The sequence below is a fragment of the Betta splendens genome, chromosome 1 (genome assembly GCF_900634795.4).
Source record: "Betta splendens chromosome 1, fBetSpl5.4, whole genome shotgun sequence".
Taxonomy (NCBI): Eukaryota; Metazoa; Chordata; class Actinopteri; order Anabantiformes; family Osphronemidae; genus Betta; species Betta splendens.
In genome coordinates this window covers 17,915,621-17,926,424 of record NC_040881.3, presented here as the reverse complement: position 1 = coordinate 17,926,424, position 10,804 = coordinate 17,915,621, and positions in this window count along the sequence as shown.

The window sequence follows — 10,804 nt, the reverse complement described above, 5'->3', positions numbered from 1 at the left end:
CGGCCCGTACCCCTCCCAGTCCACCAGGTACTGTAGACCGCGTCCTCGGTGGCGGCAGTTGAGCAGGGTGCAGACTGTGTAGACGGGGCCGCCATCGACCAGTCGTGGAGGAGGCGGTAACGGCGTGGGTGGAAACAGGGGGCTAGACCGGAAGGGCTTGAGACGGCTGATGTGGAACGTTGGATGGATGCGCATAGTTCTCGGCAAGGTGAGTCTGACAGCAGAGGGATTGATAATGCGTTCAATATGGAAGGGACCAAGGAATTTCTGAGATAGCTTACGTGATGAGGACTTGATGGGCAGGTCTTTAGTGGACAGCCAGACCTGATCGTGTAGGATGGAGCCTCTGAACGGTGATGGTAAGCTGCTCTTTTGTAGCGCTCCTGGGTGAGTAACATAGTTCGTCTTGCCTGGGCCCAGGTGCGCCGGCAGCGTCTCAACAGGGCATGAGAGGATGGAATGATAATTTCTTTTTCCAGAGACGGGAAGAGCGATGGCTGGTATCCGTAGGCACACTGAAAGGGAGACATTCCGGTGGAGGAACAAGATAATGTGTTGTGTGCATATTCTGCCCACAGTAACTGTTGGCTTTAGGACGACGGATTGGTGGAGCCAAGGAGACGGAGACCGGTTTCCAGCTGCTGGTTCATGTGCTCTGTCTGCTCATTGGCTTCGGGGTGGTAACCTGAGGTAAGGCTTACTTGAGCTCCAAGTAACTCGCAGAATTCTTTCCAAAAACGGGACACAAACTGGGGCCCTCGGTCTGAAACGACGTCCTTGGGAAACCCGTGCAGCCGGAAAACATGTTCCAGCACTGCCTGGGCTGTCTGCTTGGCTGAGGGAAGCTTGGGTAGGGGAACAAAATAAGTTAGAGAACCGATCGATGACTGTGAGGACTACAGTATTATCCCGGGACGGGGGAAGACCTGTTACAAAATCCAGGGCAATATGGGACCAAGGACGATGTGGAACTGGTCGAGGCTGGAGGAATCCCGGAGGTGGCTTGTGCGATGATTTATGGGTGGAACAAACAGGACAGGCGGTGACGTATTCTTGTATGTCCTTTAGTACGGATGACCACCAGAAGCGACTGCCGATCACGATAGCAGTCCACTGGACCCCAGGGTGGCAACTGAAGGACGAGGTGTGGACCCAGTGGATTACCTCCCCCCGAAGCTCCGGAGGAACGAACAGCCGATTTGGTGGGCAGGATGGAGGCACCGGAAGACCTAGAGTTGCCTCCTGGAGACGGCTCTCGATGGACCAGGTTATGGCCCCAACAGGACAGGAAGCTGGCAGGATTGTGGTGGGTTCTGTCATCTCCGGCTCAGACTCATGCACTCCTGACAGTGCATCCGGTTTACCGTTTCTGGATCCAGGGCGATATGAAAGATGAAAATTGAACCGGGCAAAGAACAAGGCCCAACGGGCTTGACGGGAATTAAGACGTTTAGCAGTGGTGATGTACTCGAGGTTTTTATGATCGGTAAATACTTGAAAAGGCTGCTCAGCTCCCTCCAACCAGTGGCGCCACTCCTCCAAGGCCACTTTGACCGCTAACAACTCCTTGTTTCCAATGTCGTAGTTCTGCTCCGCTGCAGATAGTTTCCTGGAGAGAAACGCACAAGTATGCAAGTGCCCACCTTGAGGAGCCCGCTGGGAGAGAACTGCTCTGACCCCAGATTCCGAGGCATCCACCTCCACCACGAACTGACGGCTAGGATCAGGCATGCGCAGGACAGGAGCCGGGGTAAAGGCAGTCTTGAGTCGCTGGAAGGCAGTCTCAGCTTCAGGCGACTACTGGAAAGAGACTTAAGACGAGGTTAGGTTATGGAGAGGTGTGGCTATGGAGCTAAATCTATGAATGAACCGGCGATAGAAATTGGCGAAGCCTAAGAACTGCTGGACATCTCGGCGGCACTGAGGTTGCGGCCAGTTGGCGACGGCCTGCGTCTTGGCTGGATCCATTTGAATGCCTTCAGGGGTAATTATGAATCCCAAAAAAGAGATGGTGGTGGCGCTAAACTCGCACTTCTCGGCTTTGACGAATAGGCTGTGTTCATAGAGCTTCTTTAAGACTTGACGGACACAGTCCCGGTGTTCTTCTTCGCTGCGCGAAACAAACAAACAAAAAATATCGTTGAGGTACACAAAGGCAAAGACGTTGATCATGGGGCTCAATATGTCGTTACCAACGCCCCCGCGATTTTCCAGGCCATGGTTAAGACCAAAAGGCATCATGAGGTACTCGTAATGTCCGGCGGGAGTGTTAAAGGCCGTCTTCCATTTGTCCCCTTCTCTGATGCGGACCAGTACTGTGCGTGACCTTCCATAATCTATGACCGTCTAAGGCTGTGGCTTCTAATGAGGTAGGTAGTGGAAACGTGGGCACACCCAGACGCTTGACCAGACTAGCATCCATGAGGCTAGCGTTTGCACCGGAATCCACCAAAAGTGCCTGCTAAATAGACTGGGTCCCCACGGAGAATGTGGCTACGGGTAATGGCCTGACGGAGGATTTGCACAGTGTAGATTGGCTCACCACTAACCTCCGGACTAGTGGGGAGCGTTGGCTTTTACTGGGCATGACAAGGCGATATGGCCAGGTTGGCCACAATATAAGCACAGACCTGAGTTTCGTCTGCGGTCCTTCTCCGCGCTCGTCAGACAGAGACGTCCCAATTCCATGGGTTGAGATGCTGACTCGTTGACTCCCCCCGCATGGGCGTGGTGAATTGGCGCGTGTTGCCGGAAGACCTGCGACGAGGAGCGTTCAGGGTGACTGGGTGATTCTAGACTCGAGGACGCCATTAGCTTGAAGCGTTGCGGTGGGTTAGTGCGTTCCTCCTCACGGCGCTCCTTGATGCTAGTCCATAGCCGACGATCCACCTTGATGGCCAGGGCTATTAACTCATCTAGGTCGACTGGGGTTTCGGTGGCTGCTAGACTGTCTTTAACTCGACGGGACAGACCTTTGATCAATACGTCACTCAGAGCGGTGGAGTCCCAACCTGCCTCCGCGGCGAGTGTCCGAAACTCGATGGCATACGCGGAAGCAGAGCGATCCCCTTGACGGAGACTCAACAGCTTCTGGGCGGCTTTTTGACCCGGCGTGACCTCCTGGAAGATGCGTTTCAGGGCGGCCGAGAAGGCAGTGAACGAGGCTAGACAGGCTGAGTTATTTTGTCACTCCGCTGTGGCCCAAACTTCCACTTTTCCCGAGAGGTGGGACACGGCGAAAGCGACCTTGGCTCGCTCCGCCGGAAAAGACGGAGCATGAAGCTCGAATTGTATCTCACATTGGGTTAGGAAAGCTCTGCAATCACCTGTGTCACCGGAAAAGCGCGTCGGAGCTCCGAGTTGAACGTGTGGAGCGGCTGAGCTCGGTGTGGGTATTGCGGCAGCGACCGGAGCTGGAGCTGGAGCTGGTTTTACTCGCTGGGTAAGTACCGCCAGTTGTTCTCCATACGTCGTCATGAGATTTTCCTGGCGAGCTGCGTATCTGGAAAGTTCCTGAAGCATCGTGGTGATTCGTTCTTCTTGGGTACGAATCCGCGCTTCCTGGGCTTGCAGCTCGGTCCTGATGCAATCAGGATTCGACAAGGAGCAGGCAGAGACGTGGTCAAGGTACAAGCAGAGGTCGACTTACAGTAAAGGACGTTCATAGACTAGGCAAGAGCAGGGTCGAGGAAAAGCACGGTCAGTAACACAAGGCAAGAGGTCAAGGAATGCTGCAATGCTAGTGAGGAATCAGCGTAGACAATCCGGCCGGGAACTATGGCTAGAGGTGGAGCTTAAATACTACATGACTAATGACTGATGAGATGCAGGTGATGATAACAACAGGAAGTAAAGCTGGGTTGACTGGATGAGGACTAAACAGGAAGTGGTAATAAAATAAAACCGGACATGACTAGACAAACGTAACTAAGAAACATGAATCATGACAAAAAACTCCCTCTCCAACGAGGGAGAAACCTCCAGCAGAACCAGACTGGATGTGGCCGGCCATCTGCCTTAACCAATTGGGGTGAAGGGATGGAGAGAGAGAAAAGCACAGCAACAACAGAGGAGCACAAGCAAGATGGCTGGACCAAGGACTAAACAAAGGCAGGATGGTTAGATTCGCAGCTGCCTATTACAGACACAACACTCTGAGTCTGATGATACCTGTAGGTGAGGACAGAGTGGGAGAGAGAGAGAAAGAGATGAAAAGCACAGTTACGGGAGAGAAAGAGACAAGGTTAGTGAAACATGGAACAATGATGGGAGGTTATTGGATAGAAAACATAGAAGGAGAAGAAGGAGAAGCTTAGTGTATAAATTAAGCCCCCCAGCAGTCTATGTCTTTTGCGGCTTAACTAAGAGTTTATTCTTTCTCCAGCTCAGTTTGCCCCTTTCTGTTACAACAAATGCATGAATTAGTTTATCTGCATTCCTCTGAGAGAAGATGCTTCTAATTTTAGCTATATTTCTAAGATGTAAGTAGGCGGTTCTGGAGATTCATACATTAATGTATGATGTAAATGAGAGATTCTAGTCAAAGATGACACCAAGGTGTCACGGATCCAGTGTCATTCTCATGTTGGTGTCTTATTTCCTGCTTTATTTTGGTTAACTTCCTGTTTAGTTCCTGGTCTGCCCTAGTTTCCTTTCATGTCATTTTCCAGCAGTTGCCTATCAGTAATCAAGTTTTGCATATAAACCCCAGTACTCACCACACTCTTCATCAGATTGTTTGTTCACTCACCTGTGTCAACTCTTACAGTAGAATCTGAAGCTAATGTTATGTCATCCAAAGTAATTATCTGACCCAATAGTGTGTCTCTGTTATTTTTTAGGCCCAATGATTTGGTTTTATGTAAATTTAGTTGAAGGAAGTTTTGGGACGTCCAGTATTTGACTCTAACCAGAGCTGTTTCTGTGCTATGACGTTTTCTAAATCCTGACTGCAAATCTTTGTACAGGTTATTTCCACTCAGGTGGCCAGATAATTTTTTAGCTACAATTTTTTCAAGAATTTTAGAAATAAAGGGTAAATTTGAAATGGGCCTAGAGTTGGCTAGTTCTCCAGGGTCCAGAGTAGGTTTTTTCAATAAAGGTTTGACCACAGCCACCTTAAAAGCCTGTGGTACATAGCCTATTAATAAAGATTGGTTGATTTGATTTAATATGGACGACCTGATTTAAGGTAGAACTTCTTGGAGGAATCTGGTTGGGATTGGGTCTAAAAGACAAGTCGACTAAAAGAGCTAATTAATGAAGTTAATGCCATGAGTTATGGGGGAAAGCTCTCTAATTAAGACAGAGGACTAGGTAGAGGTAAATTTATTAATGTTGTTGAATCTAGACAGTGATTTCTGTCATTTGGAGAAAGACGTTGATTAATGTCTTTTCTAATGACATGACACACACAGATGGCGCCAGAGTGTCCGGCTTGCCATCTGTCATGGCTGACTTTGTGTTTATGCTGATTTTGTTGAGTGTCATTCAAAATGCCAATGCTCTGCTGGTGTATGATCGCCTTACGCTCCTGATCTTCGTGTCTCGGCCAGGAACTTGGTGGAGATTGACATTGATGGTCAGGAAAGTTTGTCTCCTTTCTTGTCCGGGATACCTGCTCACCTTTGCCGGGCTGCAGTACTACCTCCACGGAGGAAACGCCACCGTCGCCGGGGCAGACACAGCGGTAAACTGGTGAAGCTGAAGGCCTGCTTGATACGGTTTCGGGTGGACTCGCTGCAAGGGTTTGGAGCGGTTCATCGCCTCTTTCCTTCCCGACTTTTACTGGAGCCTGTTGGTGCCTATCGTCGGACCGGAAGAGCACTACTACCATCGTCGTCCTTGTTCTGATGCGCCCAGGCGGCGTGGGGTCAACCTGGAGAACCTGCGGCCTCTGTGCTGGGCCCCCTGGACTACAAATACCTTGGCCTCACCAGCACCTGTCAGCTTCGGCCTGGTAAACACCAGGACTCTAGCGAACAAAACTTTTATCCTTAAGGATTTCTTCAGCTCACAACGCTTGGACTTTCTTTGTCTGACGGAGACGTGGCTGAATGTTGGTGAGTCCAATGCTCTTTCTGAACTTTCACCACCGGACTGTGGTTATTTTAACTGTTCGCGCTAGTCGGGTCGAGGCGGTGGGATAGCTACCGTGTACAGATCTGTGTATAGCTATATCTAACTCCTTCTCCAGCTTTGAATTGGACTTCTTTGAACTGGGTCACCTGCACCCTGTGTTGTGTGCAATGGTTTATCGTCCACCTAATTATAATAAGGACTTTATAAATGAATTATCTTCACTGCTGTCTGAAATCATGCCTAAGTATGATCGAGTTCTTATTGTTGGAGATTTTAATGTACAGTACATGTGTGCTGTCAGACAAAACAATGTCGAAGGACTTTTTAAGTCTTATTGACTCTTAATTTTCTTCAGCACGTTTCAAAACCCATGCAAGAACGTGGACACACACTTGACCTGGTTTTAACTTACGGCTTGTCTGTTTCCAACTTGAGGATTTGTGATGCAGTGTTTTCTGATCACATGCCTGTTTTATTTGACATCAACCTGTCCTGTAACACGTTCAAGTCCTGCGCTCCTGCTCGGAGTGTCTGCACTATTAACCCCTCCACTGCCGCTCAGTTCTCAGCCTCCTTCAATCAAAACACCCCAGAGCCTGTGTGTTCTGATACAGATGAGCTCAGCTCCTGGTTTTATTCCACCTGCCAAACAGTAATAGATGCTGTGGCTCCATTAAAACCCAGACAGCCTAAAACTAAATCTGAACCCTGGCTAAATTTAACAACTTGTGGTGTCAGACGTGAGTGCCAAAAAGCTGAGCAAAAGTGGAGGAAGGACAAGCTGCAAGTGTCTTTGCAAATTTTAAAGGACTGCTGGCGTCGTTATCAGACTGTGGTAAAAGAGGCTAAAAGACAACACCTGTCTAATATCATCCAATCAAACTGACACAAGCCTCGTGTTCTGTTTAACACTATAGATATTGTTCTTAATGCCCCGAAGACTGCCTGTGTAAAACCTTGTCTTGAGGCATGTGAAAAGTTTCTTAAGTTCTTTGTAAATAAGGTGAACAATGTCAAGGCCCTCATATCACCACCTGCTTCTGACCCGTCAGTTTCTGTATTTTGTCCTGTAACTTTTCTTCAATTTGAACCAGTGACTCTGTTGTTTTTATACGAGACTGTTAAACATTTGAAGCCCTCAGGTTCCCCCAATGATGCTGTTCCACCTCGATTTTTTTTAAGAGGTTATCACTACTTTAGGACATTCTGTTCTTGCTGTTATTAACAGCAGCCTCGGCTCTGGTGTCTTTCCAAAGAACTATAAACATGCTACAGTCCAGCCACTGATCAAAAAGCCAGGCCTGGATCCCACTATGATGTCTAATTTTAGGCCTATTTCCAAACTCCCCTTTATCTCCAAAATTCTGAAAAAAAAATGTATATGTACAACTGAAGGATTTTCTAGACCAAATGGCACACTTGAGGTTTTCCAGTCTGGTTTTAAACCTCTTCATAGCACTGAGTCAGAATTGCTGAGGGTTTTTAATGACATCCTTTTAGCTACAGATGCTGGAGACAATGTGGTCTTGGTTCTACTGGACCTAACTGCTGCTTTTGACACAGTGGATCATGGTATCTTGACTTCTCGATTAGAGAAATGTGTAGGCATCGGTGGCACTGCTCTTCAGTGGTTTAGGTCATACTTGGAAGAGAGAACATTTTGTGTACAAATTGATCATGTCCAGTCATCTTCAGCTCCTCTTCTGTGTGGGGTCCCACAGGGCTCAATTTTGGGACCTCTGCTTTTTTCCCTGTACTTGCTTCCCCTCGACTCCATTCTTAGAAAGTATAACTGTCCCTTTCACTGTTATGCTGATGACACCCAGATATATGTACCAGTAAAACAGAAGAATGGCTTTGCCATGGGCTCATTGATGACATGTTTGGGTGAAGTAAGAGCCTGGATGGCTCTAAACTTCCTCCATTTTAATGAGAAAAAGACAGAGGTCATCGTCTTTGGTCCGAGCGCCAACAGTGGGTCCTCTCTTGTAGACCTGGGCCCTTTACAACAATTTTTTACACCTACGGTCACAAACCTGGGTGTTAAGGTGGACAGTGGTTTTAGTTTGGATAGGCAGGTTAGTTCAGTGGTACAATCCAGCTTCTTTCACTTGAGACAATTGGCAAAAGTTAAACAATTATTGTCAAAAAAGCACTTTGAGACAGTGATCCATGCCTTTGTTACGACTAGGCTGAATTACTGTAATTCTTTGTATTTTGGTGTGTCTCAATCGTCCATGTCCCGTCTTCAGCTGGTACAAAATGCTGCTGCTCGCTTGCTGAGTGGAACTCGCAAGAGAGTGCACATTACCCCGGTTTTAGCCTCACTGCACTGGCTGCCTGTCCATCTTAGGGTTCATTTTAAAATTCTTTTATTTGTTTTTAAGTCTTTAAATGGTCTTGCCTCCCTACCTTTCTGAGCTGCTATGTGTGCACTCCCCCTCTCAGTCGCTCAGATCAGCTGACCAGCTGCTTCTGTATGTGCCAAAGACACAACGGAACCTCAGGGGAGACAGGGCATTTGCGGTTGTAGGCCCTAAGTTGTGGAATGCATTGCCACTGCAAGTTAGACAGGCCTTATATTTCATATGTTATTTCAATCTTCCTATTGACTGACTTAAAAAAAAATGATTTTTAATGGGTTGACCAAAATGAGCTCAGGTACTGTACTATGTAGGAATGAATGGACACTCAGTTTCCTTCATATTTTCTATGTAGAGAAACTATCATTAATTGCTCAGGCAAGTCTCCCTGGCAGATTGTTTGCCATGGTCTCATAGACTACAATCAGTGCATTCTGGTTTCCTCTGTACCTGCCCCAGCAATGGTCAGATTTAGATTTAGTACCGCAAGTACTTCAGCACAGTCTGATATTCGTGGTAATTTGTAATAGGCAGAGTACAGCGCCGACGAGTTACACCGTTTGGAGTACGAGGCTGCCCTGGCATCCTGCAACAGACAGCCGAGAGCCAGATGCATCATGCCTCTGCACTGAAAGAATCACAACTGAATCTACCCACCAAAACATTCAGATATTGCTTTAAATTTTTAACAAAAGATTATATTTGAACATTGTGTTTGAATAAAGACATAATTTCTAAGTCCAGCTTTTTATTTTGAATCAAAGCAGGCAGTTGTTAGAAAGTTGTTTCTGGTTTCTCCTTGGCATCCTAAAGCCAGTTTCCAGCTCTTCTGAACGTTAATCACAACAAATACAACGTCAGCAGTAGAATCTGCAACTTCATCCAAGAGTTAAAAAAAAACATCCAGACTTTTCCAACAAATGGTATAAATCCATCCTCAACAAAATTCCTGGCAAGAACTATAGACTCTTGATTTAGGAGGCTGAATAAGATTAATTTTCCTCTCAAGGCTGATTATTATACAGCAAATTTCAATTATGATGTTCATGTTCCACTGCAAAATTGAGCAGTTTATGGATTTCAAAAAGGTAGTGTTATACAGTTAACGTTGAATTGAATGAATTCTATAGCCTCTTGCAACTGTGAACATTTTACTTGACTTTGTTCTCCTCTCTAAATTGCTTTTTTTGTTTCATCTTTCTTCACTGTACATACCAGTTGTCATTTTTTAAGTTCTTCCTTGCTGTATCGATCTTCTGTTTTATTTATTGAAATGTCAGGAACACCAGCCCATCTTTCAATCGACAAACACTGTCCTTGAACTTAACAAGCTTGTTGAATCCCTGGGTTCTAAAATTGCCTGTACTTATTCTTGAGAGAGCAGACATGACCTGGTTATGTTGCTAAACAACATAGTAAGAGCCCTCCACATTTGTCTGCATTTTTATTTTAGGAAAAGGATGGTGGGCAAGCTGAGTTGGCAGATATTTTGAGACCTCATAAATGAGATATGCAGAGGGCCACAGGAGACAAGAAGGGCATAAAATACTCTCTTGGATGAGGATGGGAATACTTTATTATTATTTAATTTGTGTCTTCCTCTTTTGCTTAGACTCATCATCTGACTTTTATCCATGTCCTCGATTTCCGGAGGCGGACCGGGTGCCTTTCTGTGTGTAGTTTGCATGCTCTCCCTGTGATCGTGTGGGTTCTTCTCTAAATTGCCCCTAGGTGTGAGTGTGAATGGTTGTTTCTATATGTGTGGCCCTGTGATGGACTGGCGACCTGTCCAGGGTGTATTCTGCCTCTCGCATATAGCCAGCTGGGATAGGCTCCAGTACCCCCGCAACCCCACGTACGGGATTAAACGGTATAGAAGATGGATGGATGGATTAATGAAGGTGGGTATTGAATCAACACTTTTTAATAATGCATTTTCATTTGCAGAATGCCTTTTCAAAATGCCTATTGAATTGCCAATTTTCAAAATGCCTATTGAATAGCCAATTGCAGAATTTATTTTCGAATTGCAAGTTGTATTTTCATTTGCAAAATGCATTTTCAAATTAAATGACCAAATAGCATATTGAATTGTCAACTGCAAAATGCATTTCCATTTGAATAAAGACTACAAAAAAATTGCTAAATGCAAAAGGAATTTTCAAACTGAACGACGATATTTCATATTGAATTGCCGATTGACGAATGTATTGTGAAATGGATTTTGAGTCTAAAAATCTTCCATATAGGTACTGCTGTCATTTACTGTTATCACTATTAATAATGTTTGATTATCGTAAGTGCGATATTGTGTATACACATGTATATATGCATAGGTATATGTATATGAGTGTATTTAT